Source organism: Artemia franciscana, chromosome 1 (assembly GCF_032884065.1).
Source record: "Artemia franciscana chromosome 1, ASM3288406v1, whole genome shotgun sequence".
NCBI lineage: Eukaryota > Metazoa > Arthropoda > Branchiopoda > Anostraca > Artemiidae > Artemia > Artemia franciscana.
In genome coordinates this window covers 35,785,424-35,799,639 of record NC_088863.1, presented here as the reverse complement: position 1 = coordinate 35,799,639, position 14,216 = coordinate 35,785,424, and the positions used below count along the sequence as shown (strand labels likewise).

General features: G+C 39.8%; 1 non-coding gene and 1 pseudogene across 1 annotated transcript; both read left to right on the top strand.

The window, feature by feature from the left end:
- LOC136029348 (cytochrome c oxidase subunit 1-like) overlaps nucleotides 1-14,216 on the top strand; it is a 57,515-nt pseudogene that overhangs the window by 2,351 nt on the left and 40,948 nt on the right.
- On the top strand, nucleotides 5,872-5,942 carry Trnas-gga (transfer RNA serine (anticodon GGA)). Its single transcript has one exon. It is a non-coding gene; the product is annotated as a tRNA-Ser (tRNA).

Genomic DNA, 14,216 nt, shown 5'->3' with positions numbered 1-14,216 from the left:
GACAGAGAGACCTGACAGATAGACAGAGAAACAGAAAGACATATGAACCGGACAAACAGACAGACAAGACAGATAGACCGGCCAAACTGACAGAAAGACAAACAGAAAGAAGAACAGACAGACAGATAGAAAGAAAGACAGACAGACAGAAAGACGAACAGACAGAGCAGACAGACAGATAGTTCAGATATAGAGACATACGAGACAGACAGACAGACCACACAGACAGATACACCAGGGAGCCAAACATGCGACTGAGATCAGACAGACAGATCGACCAAATAGACAGACCAAACAAACAGACAAACAAGACAGACAGGCAAGACAGACAGACAGACTAGAGAGACAGACAAAAAGGACTGACAGACACAGACAACAGACAAACCAGACAGACAGAGGGACAGACAAGACAGACAGACAGATAGACATACAAACCAGAGGGAGAGAGGGAGGAGACAGACAGACAAGACAAAAAGACAGGCAGACAGAGAAGACAAACCGGATTGACAGACGGACCTGACAGACAGACAGACAGACAAACCAGACAGAAAAAAAGAAAAGACAGACAGACAAACCAGAAAGATGGATAGACTGCACACATAGACCAGATTGACCAGATAGAAGAGACAGAGAGACAGACAAACATACAGACACTACAGAAAGACAAACCAGAGTGAAAGACAGGCGAGACAAACATGCAAGACAAACAGACAGACAAGACAGACCGACAGACAAAACAGACAGACAGAATAGACAGACAGACAGAGACACTGACAGATAAGAATGACAGACAGACTAGACAGACCAGATAGACATACTTAGAAGACAGACAGATAGACTAGACTGGACAGACCAGAAAGATCTGAAAAATATATAGATCAGACAGACAGAAAGACCAGACAGAATGAGAGACCAGACACAAAGACAAACAAGACACACAGACCAGACAGACGAACAGACAAGCCAGAAAGACAGACCAGACTGTCAAAAAGACCAGGCAGACAGACAGACAGAGAGACTAACAGACCAGACAGAAAGACAGACCAGACAATCAGAAAGACGAATAGGCCAGACAAATAGACAAAGAGAAAGACAGAGAGATTAGACAGATGAGATAGACAGACAGACTAGACAGACAGACATAATGAACAAACAGACAAACAAGAAAGACAGATAGACCAGACAGACAGACAGACGAACAGACTAGACAAACAGACAGAAAGATAGATCAGACAGATCAGATGGACAGACAGAAGACAGACCACACACACACACACAGACAAAACAGACAGACCGGAGAGACAGACCAAACAAACAGACAAACCAGACCGACAGACAGATCTGACAGACAAACAGACCAGACCGACAGACAGCTCAGACAGACAGGCAGACAAACAGAAAGACCAGACAGACAGAGAGACAGATGGACCAGACAGACAGACAGACAGATCACACGCACAGACAGACAAAAAATATACCAGAAAGACAGACCTTCAGACATACCAAAGAGACAAATTGACAATACAGACAAATAAACCAGAGAGAAAGACAGACCAGGCAGAGAGAAAGACAGACAAGACAGACAGACAGTTCAGACAGACAGACAGACAGACTAGACAGACAGGCAAGACAGACAGACAGACAGACACTCAGACAGACAGAAAGACATACAGACCAAACAAACTAGAAAGACACACAGAAACAGACACGGACCGACAGATAGGCCAGACAAATCAGACAGACAGACAGACCAGACAGAAAAAAAAACCAGACACACAGACAGACAAGACATAGAGACCAGAAAGACAGACCAGACTGATTAACAGACCCGACAGACAAACAGACGAGACAGACAGACTCACAGACAAACAGACAGACCACAAAGACAGAGAAACCAGACAGAGCAAAAAAACCAGACAGAACAGATAGACAAGATATACAGACTGACAGACAGACAGACAAACGAGTAGACAGAGAGACAGACAGACGAACAGACAAGACAAAGAGACAGAAAAAGAGACCAGATAGACAGACAAACAAGACCGAAAGACAGACCAGACACACAGACACACCAGACGACATAACTGATACAAAGACAGACCCAACAGACAGACAAACAAGACAGACAGACAGACAGACCAAATAGACTAGATAGACAAACAGACACAGACACGGAGAGATAGATAGAACAGACAGATCAGACAGACAGACCATGCAGAAAGAAAACCCCGACACACAAACAGACCAGACAGAGAGACTCACAGACAGACTGACAGAAACCACAGACAGAGAAACCAGACAAAGCAAAGAAACCAAACAGAACAGTTAGACTAGATAGACAGACTGACCGACAGACAGGCACACAAGCAGACAGAGAGACAGACAGATAACAGATAAGACAAACAGGCAAAGAGACCGAAAGAGAGACCAGAAATATCAGACAGACAGACCAGACAGACAGACAGATAAGAAAGACAGACAGACAAGACGGGCAGACAGACCCGACAGAAAGACCAGAAAAAAAGACAGAACAGACAGACCGGATATACCAGACAGATCAGACAGACAGACAAATTAGACCGAAAGACAGACCAGACAGACACACGAACCAGAAGACAGACCTGATAGAAAGACAGACCAAACAGACACACAAACAAGACAGATAGACAGACAGATTAACCAGACAGACAGAGAGACCGAAAGACAAGACAGAGAGACAGACAATACACACAGACAAACCTGACAGAAAGACAGACCAGATAGACAGTCAAACCAGAGAGACAAGACACATAGACAGAGAGACAGACAAACAGACAGACACAAAGACCAGACAACCAGACAGACCATACACAAAGACAGACGAGAGAGACAGACAGACCCAACATACATGCATGACAAACAAACAGACTGACTAGACAGACAGACAGACATACTGACAGATAAGTCAGATAGACAAACTGACTAGACAAAACAGGAGACCAGATAGACAGACTGACAAGACAGACGGACAGACCACAGCGGACGGACACACTTGACAAACAGACAGATCAGACACACAGACAAGACAGAAAGACCGACCTGAAACAAAGACACACCAGATAGACAGAAGAGACAGAGAGACCAAACAGATCATAAAAACAGAAAAACAGACAGACTTGACAGACAGACAGACAAGACAGACGGACAGACCTGACAGACAGACAGACAAGACAGACAGACAGACAGACCCGACAGACAGACAGACAGAGAGACAGACAGACCAGACAGACAAACAGACCAGAACTATTTTCAATTAGTCAACCCGTAGTCAACCTGCGTGTGTTCCCCAGGGAGAACCCTCCAACAGGTTGTCTCTAGGTTCAGCATTGTGGAGGGAAATGCATGCACGGAGAGGTGTAGCTTATATGGGAGACAGTAACAACGGCAATCACAGGGGTAAAATTAACCCCGACTGGGTTGTCCACTTAATTGGACAATCTGTCTTGGCTTTTTTCTACAATTCGCCATGACTTTGACTTTTCCCTATTGACAGACTGATCTGTAAGACAGACTGACATATAGGTCAGACATTTCAAACAGACAGACAGACAGATCAGAAAAACAAACAGACAAGACATACATAGAAACCTGACAGACAAACGAGACAGTAGGAGAGACAAGACAGTAAGATTGACCAAACGGAAAGACTGATGAACAGAACAGACAAACAGACAAAGAGACAGACAGAGAGATCAGACAGATCAGATAGACAGACAAATTTGGTGAAATCAAACGACTGGTCAATTAGAACTAAGTAGTTCAAGCACTGGCTTAGAACAAGTCTGCCTAAAAAAATTGTTGCCGCAAATTGGTTCGAACTCGAATCTGTGTATAATAATAGGGAGAATTTAGGTGGGCTTAGGGGATGAGGGGTTGTTGAAAGAGATAATGTTGTCAGAATGATAGAACAAAATGTCAACACAGTTAGAACAGAATGTCAGAGCAGTTAGAATGCAACACAAGCGACAATGAAGATCCAAATATAGAAGGCTGCCACGTGAGGGTGCCTAAGTGACACTCCACGTGTTACTATGGCGCGCAGTGCCACTGCAACACTTGGCAAATGTCAGCTAGTAGTGTATAATATAAACTGCTAGATTTTTTCTCTTTTCACTCTTTACAGTATTCAAATAATTTTGACTGGTGCTATATTATACTTTGAGCCAATACCTTGATGATATGTCCCTTCCCACAAATATCTCTCTTTGTTTGCTTGTGATTCAATCTCCTTCATTTAGCTTGGTTTCTTGGTTACTGCTGGTTTCTCTGTTTCTGTCAGGGTGTTTTATCATAGGGCTACATAGGCTACATGGAATCAGTTTAGGTTTTTTTTGGGGCTACACGGATATCAGTGTCTGGGTAGGGATGATGTCATAAAAAAGAGAAAAAGGAAAAGGAACTTCTTGGTAGGGTGTAAAGAGGGAGGTTTTGAATAGATTATGTTGGAGGAGGAGTATGCCTAGCTGTATTGGTTTCAGGTTGCTTGAATGTGCAGCGAACACCTGCTAATAAAAAATTAACTAAATAAAAGCGAAAACTATATACGCTTACCTCGTTGGGTTCTCAGATGCAAAATAATACTGGATCCTCCCAAACATAAAGGTTCCAGGCATTAAAAATTTTGAAATTAATATATGATTTATTTCTAATTGATTATTCTCATCAGAAACTCATTTCATAAAAGGATGTCATAAAAAAGATTAAAAGGAAAAAGGAACTTCTTGGTAGGGTGTAAAGAGGCTGGCCTTGAATAGATTAGGTTGGAGGAGGAGCGAGCGTTGCTGTGTTGGTATAAGGTGGCTTGGTATTGAAGTGAGCACCGGCTAATAAAAAAAATTAACTAAATAAAAGCAAAAACTATATACGCTTACCTTATTAGGTTCCCATACCAAAAATAATACTGGATCCTAACAAAAATAAGGGGTTCAGACATTAAAAATTTCAAGATTAAGGTATGATTGATTTCTAATTAATTATTCTCATCATAGAGTTTTTGTAACATCGAATATAATGTGCCGAAATAGCTTAGTTGGTGGAGCGCTAGACGGATTCTAGAGGTCCCCGTTCGACCCCAGGTTTCGGCAAATTTTTTAGCTTTTTTTTTTTGTCACTGTGAAAAGCACTACAAAACCTAAAATAAGTAGCATCAGAGTAGCAGAAAAAGTCAAATTTTGAAGAATTATATAAGAACAATGAAACTTCCATCCAAAATATTTATAAAAAGCCGTATTTTTAAGTGTTTTGATGCAGAAACTGGATCCATAGCAGTCAATTCTCCTAGAGTCATAATATTTATGCCGGATACATTTTTGGTGATTCCTTGTAAATATTTCAGGGTGATCTAAATAATAGCGAAAACTATATACGCTTACCTCGTTGGTATCAGATCCAAAATAATACTGGATCCTCCCAAACATAAAGGTTCCAGACATTAAAAATTTTGAAATTTATATATGATTGATTTCTAATTAATTATTCTCATCATAGACTCATTTCATAAAATGATGTCATAAAAAAGATTAAAAGGAAAAAGGAACTTCTTGGTAGGGTGTAAAGAGGCTGGCCTTGAATAGATTAGGTTGGAGGAGGAGCGAGCGTTGCTGTGTTGGCCTAAGGTGGCTTGGTATTGCAGTGAGCACCAGCTAATAAAAAAAATTAACTAAATAAAAGCGAAAACTATATACGCTTACCTTATTGGGTTCCCATACCAAAAATAATACTGGATCCTAACAAAATAAAGGCTTCAGACATTAAAAATTTCGAGATTAAGGTACGATTGATTTCTAATTAATTATTCTCATCATAGAGTCTTTGTAACATCGAATATAATATGCCGAAATAGCTCAGTTGGTAGAGCGCTAGACGGATTGTAGAGGTCCCCGGTTCGACCCCGGGTTACGGCAAATTTTTTTGCTTATTTTTTTTCTTGTCACTGTGATAAGCACTACAAAAACTAAAATAAATAGCATCAGAGTAGCGGAAAAAGTCAAATTTTGAAGAATTATATAAGAACAATGAAACTTCCACCCAAAATATTTATAGAAAGCCGTATTTTTAAGTGTTTTGATACAGAAACTGGATCCATAGAGGTCAATTCTCCTAGAGTCATAATATTTATGCCGGAAACATTTTTGGTGATTCCTTGTAAATATTTCAGGGTGATCCATTCGCAGCCTTGTGCGAAATTTGAACTTTGACTTTGCAAAAACCAAACATTAATTTAGCCCCCAAAACAATCTAGTACCCTGAACACTAAAAAAGCTTAACTTTGAATTTTTGGGACGGTAATCTGTAAAAAAACTTTTCCATAGTCAGATATACCATCTTGCCTTCCTTCAAACACTTCAAAATATATTGTACAAGGGCAAATACCCAAATTTGATGAAATCAAACGACTGGTCAATTAGAACTAAGTAGTTCAAGCACTGGCTTAGAACAAGTCTGCCTAAAGAAATTGTTGCCGCAAATTGGTTCGAACTCGAATCCGTGTATAATAATAGGGAGGATTTAGGTGGGCTTAGGGGATGAGGAGTAGTTGAAAGCGATAATGTTGTCAGAATGATAGAACAAAATTTCAACACAGTTAGAACAGAATGTCAGAGCAGTTAGAATGCAACACAAGCGACAATGAAGATCCAAATATAGAAGGCTGCCCCGTGGGGGTGCCTAAGTGACACTCCACATGTTACCATGGTGCGCAGTGCCACTGCAACACTTGGCAAATATATTTTACAAGGGCAAATACCCAAATTTGATTAAATCAAACGACTGGTCAATTAGAACTAAGAAGTTCATGCACTGGCTTAGAACAAGTCTGCCTAAAGAAATTGTTGCCGCAAATTGGTTCGAACTCGAATCCATGTATAATAATAGGGAGGATTTAGGTGGGTTATGAGGATGAGGGGTAGTTGGAAGCGATAATTTTTTCAGAATGATAGAACAAAATGTCAACACAGTTAGAACAGAATGTTAGAGCAGTTAGAACGCAACACAAGCGCCAATGAAGATCCAAATATAGAAGGGTGCCACATGGGGGTGCCTCAGTGACACTCCACGAGTTACTATGGCACGCAGTGCCATTGCAACACTTGGCAAGTGTCAGCTAGTAGTGTATAATATAAACTGCTAGATTTTTCCTCTTTTCACTCTTTACTGTATTCAAATAATTTTGACTGGTGCTATATTATACTTTGAGCCAATACCTTGGATGATATGTCCCTTCCCTTAAATATCTCTCTTTGTTTGCTTGTGATTCTATCTCCTTCATTTAGCTTGGTTTCTTTGTTGCTGCTGGTTTCTCTGTTTCTGTCAGGGTGTTTTATCATAGGGCTACATAGGCGCTACATGGAATCAGTTTAGGTTTTTTCTGGGGCTACACGGATATCAGTGTCTGGGTTGGGATGATGTCATAAAAAAGAGAAAAAGGAAAAGGAACTTCCTGGTATGGTGTAAAGAGGGAGGTTTGGAATAGATTATGTTGGAGGAGGAGTATGCCTAGCTGTATTGGTTTCAGGTTGCTTGAATTTGCAGCGAACACCTGCTAATACAAATAATTAACTAAATAATAGCGAAAACTATATACGCTTACCTCGTTGGGTTCTCAGATCCAAAATAATACTGGATCCTCCCAAACATAAAGCTTCCAGGCATTAAAAATTTTGAAATTAATATATGATTGAATTCTAATTGATTATTCTCATCAGAAACTCATTTCATAAAATGAAGTCATAAAAAAGATTAAAAGGAAAAAGAACTTCTTGGTAGGGTGTAAAGAGGCTGGCCTTGAATAGATTAGGTTGGAGGAGGAGCGAGCGATGCTGTGTTGGCCTAAGGTGGCTTGGTATTGAAGTGAGCACCAGCTAATAAAAAAAATAACTAAATAAAAGCAAAAACTATATAAGCTTACCTTATTGGGTTCCCATACCAAAAATAATACTGGATCCTAACAAAAATAAGGGCTTCAGACATTAAAAATTTCAAGATTAAGGTATGATTGATTTCTAATTAATTATTCTCATCATAGAGTCTTTGTAACATCGAATATAATATGTCGAAATAGCTTAGTTGGTAGAGCGCTAGACGGATTCTAGAGGTCCCCGGTTCGACCTCGTGTTTCGGCAAATTTTTTAGCTTATTTTTTTTCCTGTCACTGTGATAAGCACTACAAAAACTAAATTAAATAGCATCAGAGTAGCGGAAAAAGTCAAATTTTGAAGAATTATATAAGAACAATGAAACTTCCATCCAAAATATTTATAGAAAGCCATATTTTTGAGTGTTTTGATGCAAAAACTGGATCCATAGAAGTCAATTCTCCTAGAGTCATAATATTTATACCGGATATATTTTTGGTGATTTCTTGTAAATATTTCAGCGTGATCCAGTCACAGCTTTGTGCGAAATTTGAACTTTGACTTTGCAAAAACCAAACATTAATTTAGCCCCCAAAACAATCTAGTACCCTGAAAACTAAAGCTTAATTTTGAATTTTTGGGACGGTAATCTGTAAAAACATCTTTCCATAGTCAGATATACCATCTTGCCTTCCTTCAAACGCTTAAAAATATATTTTACAAGGGAAAATACCCAAATTTGATGAAATCAAACGACTGGTCAATTAGAACTAAGAAGTTCATGCACTGGCTTAGAACAAGTCTGCCTAAAGAAATTGTTACCGCAAATTGGTTCGAACTCGAATCCATGTATAAAAATAGGGAGGATTTAGGTGGGCTATGGGGATGAGGGGTAGTTGGAAGCGATAATGTTGTCAGAATGATAGAACTAAATGTCAACACAGTTAGAACGGAATGTTAGAGCAATTAGAATGCAACACAAGCGACAATGAAGATCCAAATATAGAAGGCTGCCACATGGGGGTGCCTAAGTGACACTCCACGAGTTATTATGGCACGCAGTGCCATTGCAACACTTGGCAAGTGTCAGCTAGTCAGCTAGTACGGGCTACACGGATATCAGTGTCTGGGTTGGGATGATGTCATAAAAAAGAGAAAAAGGAAAAGGAACTTCCTGGTAGGGTGTAAAGAGGGAGGCTTTGAATAGATTATGTTGGAGGAGGAGTATGCCTAGCTGTATTGGCTTCAGGTTGCTTGAAATTGCAGCGAATACCCGCTAATAAAACAAAAATTCACTAAATAATAGCGAAAACTATATACGCTTACCTCGTTGGGTTCTCAAATCCAAAATAATACTGGATCCTCCCAAACATAGAGGTTCAAGGCATTAAAATTTTTGAAATTAAGTTATGATTGATTTCTAATTAATTATTCTCATCAGAAACTCTTTGTAACATCAAATTTAATAAGCCGAAATAGCTTAGACGGATTCTAAAGGTCCCCGGTTCGACCCCGGTTTTCAACAAATTTTTTAGCTTAGTTTTTGTCTTGTCACTTTGTGATAAGTACTACAAAAACTAAAATACAAAATAAATAGCATCACAGTAGCAGAAAAAGTCAAAATTTGAATAATTATAAAAGAACAATGAAACTTCCATCCGAAATATTAATAGAAAACCGTTTTTTAAGTGTTTTGATGGAGAAACTGGATCCATAGAAGTCAATTCTACTAGTGTCATAATATTTATGCCGGGTAAATTTTTGGTGATTTCTTGTAAATATTGAAACGTGATCCATTTACAGCTTCGTGCAAAACTTGAATTTTGACTTTGCAAAACCAGCCATTAATTGAGCCCCCTAAACATTCTAGTACCCTGAACACTACAAATGCTTAATTTTGATATTTTGGGACGGTAATCTGTAAAAACACCTTTCCATTGTCAGATATACCATCCCGCCTTCCTTCAGACGCTTGAAAATATATTTTTGAAGGGCAAATACCCAAATTTGAGGAAATCAAACGACTGGACAATTAAAAATAAACAATTCAAGCACTGGCCTAGAACAAGTCCTCCTAAAGAAAATGTTGCCGCAAAGTGGTTTGAACTTGAATCTTTGTATAATAATAGGGTGATTTAGGGGCTCAGGGGATAAGGAGTAGTTAGAAGTAACAATGATGTCAGAATGATAAAAACAGAATGTAAAAACGGTTAAAACAGAATATCAGAACAGTTAGAATGCAAAACAAGCGACAAAGAAGATCAAAATATAGAAGGCTACCACGTGGGGGTGCCTAGGTGACACTCCACATGTTTCTATTGCGCACAGTGCAAACCCAACACATGAAAAGTGTCAGCTAGTAGTGTATAATATAAACAGATTGATTTTTCCTCTTTCACTCTTTACTGTCTTCAAATAATTTTGCTGGTGCTATATTATACTTTGGGCCAATACCTTGGATGATATGTCCCTTCCCATCAATATATCTCTGTGTTTGCTTTTGATTTTATCTCCATCAGGTAGCTTAATTTTTTGGTTACTGTTGGTTTCTTGGTTTCTCTCAGGGTGCTTTTTCATAGGGCTACACACAATCAGTATAGGTTTTTTCTGGGGCTACACGAAAATCAGTGTCTGGGTTGGGATGATGTCATAAAAATAATATTAAAAAGAAAAAGGAACTTCTTGGTAGGGTGTAAAAAGGGAGGCTTTGAATAGATTAGGTTGGAGGAGGAGCATGCGTAGCTGTATTGGCCTCAGGTGGCTTGGTATTGCAGCGAACACCAGCAAATAAAAAAAAAACTAAATTTAACTAAATAAAAGCGAAAACTATATACGCTTACCTTATTGGCTCCCAGATCCAAAATAATACTGGATTTTCCCAAAATTAAAGGCTCCAGGCATTAAAAATTTCGGAATTAAGCTATGATTGATTTCTAATTAATTATTCTCAAAAAGAATAATTATTCTCGGAAAGCGTTAAATGGATTCTGGAGGTCCGTAGTTTGACCCCAGGTTTCGGACCGGGGCCAGTGTCATAATATTTATGCCAGGTATAGTTTTTTGATTTCTTGTAAATGTTGCAGCGTGATCCATTTGCAGCTTCGTGCAAAACTTGAATTTTGATTTTGCAAAAACCAAACATTAATTTAGCCCCCTAAACATTCTAGTATTCTGAACACTAAAAAAGCTTAATTTGATTTTTTGGGTCGGTAATCTGTAAAAACAACTTTCCATAGTCAAACATACCATTCCGCCTTCCTTCACACACTTGAAAATATATTTTTGAAGGGCAAATACCCAAATTTGAGGAAATCAAACGAGTGGTCAGTTAAAAATAAATAGTTAAAGCACTGGCCTAAAAAAAAGTCAGCCCAGAGAAATCGTTGCCGTAAAGCGGTTTGATTTCAAATCCTTGTCTAATGCTAGGGGGATCTAGGGAGTTTTAAGGGGTAGGAGAAATTGAAAGCGACAACGATGTCAGAATGTTAGAAAAGAATTTCAGAACCGTTAGAACAGAATGTCAGAACAGTTAGAATGCAACACAAGTGACAATGAAGATTTAAATATAGAACGCTGTCACGTGGGGGTGCCTAGCTGACACTCCACGTGTTTCTATGGTGCGCAGTGCCACAGCAACGCATAGCAAGTGTTAGCTAGTAGTGTATAATATAAACAGCTACATTTTTCATCTTTCACTCTTTACTGTCTTCGTATAGTTTTGACTGGTGGTATATTATACTTTGGGCCAATACCTTGGATAACATGCCCTTTCCCACTAATAGCTCTTAATGTTTGTTTGTGATTCTACCTCCTACCTATAGCTTGGTTCCTTGGTTTTTGTAGGTGTTCTTTCACAGTAAAAAAAGATTGGAACAATAGAAAGATAAGTCTGCAAATTAAGATTAGAATATTTGAAGTTACAGTGAGAACAGTGGTCAAATATGGCTCTGAAGCATTGGCGCTCCTAAAAGCAGATGAAAATTTACTAGATTTTTTCTAGAGAAATTGCCTCTTTTTCTCTCTGGTCTGTCTATCTGTCTGTTTGTCTATCTGCCTGGTCTGTATGTCAGCTCTGTCTGTCTGTCTCTTCCGTCTGTCTGGTATATCTGGTCTTTTTGTTCTGTCTTTTTTTCTGGATTTTCTGTCTGTCTGATCCGTTTGTCTGTCTATATGTCTAATCTGTCTGTCTCTTCTTTCTGCGCATCTGGTCTGTTTGGTCTTTCTTTCTGTCAGGTTTATTTGTTTATCTGTCTGTCTGTTTGTCTTGTCTGTCTGCCTGTCTGTCTAATCTGTCTGCTCTGTCTATCCATCCATCTCGTCTGTTTCTGTCTGTCTCTTCTTTCTGTATGTCTGTCTGTCTGCTTGTTTCTTCTGTCTGTCCGGTCCGGTATGTCTGGTCTGTCTTTTTTTCTGGTTTGTTTGTCTGTCTTGCCTGTCTACCTGTCTAGTCAGTCTGTCGGTATGGTCAATCTGTCTGTCTTGTCTGTATGTCTGTCTGTCTGGTCTGTCTGTCCGTTTGGTCATTCTGTCTGTATAGTTTGTATGTCTATCTTGTCTGTCTGTTTCTTTTGTCTGTCTCTCTGGTCTGCCTCGTCTGCCTGTCTGTCTGGTTTATTTGTTTGTCTGTCTGGTCTTTCTGTCTGTAGACATACAACCCAGATAGACAAACATATAAGACAGACAGACAGACAAACCAGACGGACAAGACAGACCGACAAACCAGACGGACAACCCAGACACACAGACAAACAAAACAGACAGACCGACAAAACAGACCAGAAAGACAGACAGACAAGACAAACAGACAGATCAGACAGACAAATAGACAAAAGAACGAGACAAACCAGAAAGACAGACAGACAATGTACACAAACACACAAGACAGACAGACAGATCAGACAGACAGCCGAAAAAAACCAGATAGACAGACTAGACAAACGAAAAATCAGACACAGAGACGGACAGATGAGACAGACAGACAAACCAAACAGAACGGACAGAGAAAAACATCAGACAGACAAGACAAACAGAAAGACAAGACAGACAGACAGATAAGACAGACAGACAGACAAGACAGACAGACAGACTTGACAGACAGACAAACCAGAGAGAAAGACAAACAGAGAGGAAGAGAAGTCAGACGCACAGACTTAACAGACAGAAAGATGGACAGACAGACCATAAAGACCAGTCAGACAGAGAGACAGACAGACAGAAGGACAAGACAGAAAGACAGACTAGACCAAAAGACAGGCCAGACAGATAGACAAACCAGACAGACGGAGGGACCAGACAGACAGACTAGATAGAAAAAGACCAAACAGACGGACAAACTAGACAGACATAGACACAGACTTGACAACAGGCAGACAGACCAGACAGACAGACCGACTGACCAGACAGATATACAAACCAGACAGACAGACAAGTCACAGAGACAGACAGAAAGACCAGACAGACAGACAAGACAGACAGACAGACAATACAGTTTAAACAACCAGAGAGATCAGATAGACCAGAGAGACAAACTGACTTGACACACCAGACATACCAGACAGAAAAACAGAAAGACAAGACAGACAAGACAGACAGACGGACCAAAAACACCGACAGACCAGACGGACAGACAAACGTGAGAGACAGATAGAGAGAAAGGAAAAGCAGACAAACAGATAGACAACACAGACGGAAAGATAGACAGACAGATCAGAAAAGACCAGACAGACAGAGAGACAGACGGACTGGACAGAAAGACTTACTAGACAGAAAGAAAAACCAGACAGACAGACAAACCAGACAGATGGACAGACCAGACAGACACAAAGACTTGACGGACACAAAGACAAGACAGACAGACAGACAGACAGACAAGACAGACATGCTGACAGAATAGACAGACAGACTATACAGACGGACAGAGAGAAAAGACAGACAGACGGACAAGACACACAGACAGACAATACAAACAGGCATACCAGACAGACGGGTAGACAGACTGGACAGGCAGGAAGAGCGGACACATAGACACAAAAAACAGAGAGACCAGAAAGACCAGAGAGATCAAACAGACCAAAAATACTAGAAAGGTAGACAGATGGACAAAAAAAACAAAAAGGCCAGACAGACGGACCAGGTAGACAGACAGACCATATAGACTGGACAGACGAGACAGACCTGAAAAAAAGACAGATTTACAGACAGACAGACCAGACCAAAAAACAGAAAAGACACACAAACAGACCAGACAGACAGATCCGACAGACAGAAAAACTAAGCAGACAGACAAACCAGACAGACAGACACACCAAACAAACCGACCAACTA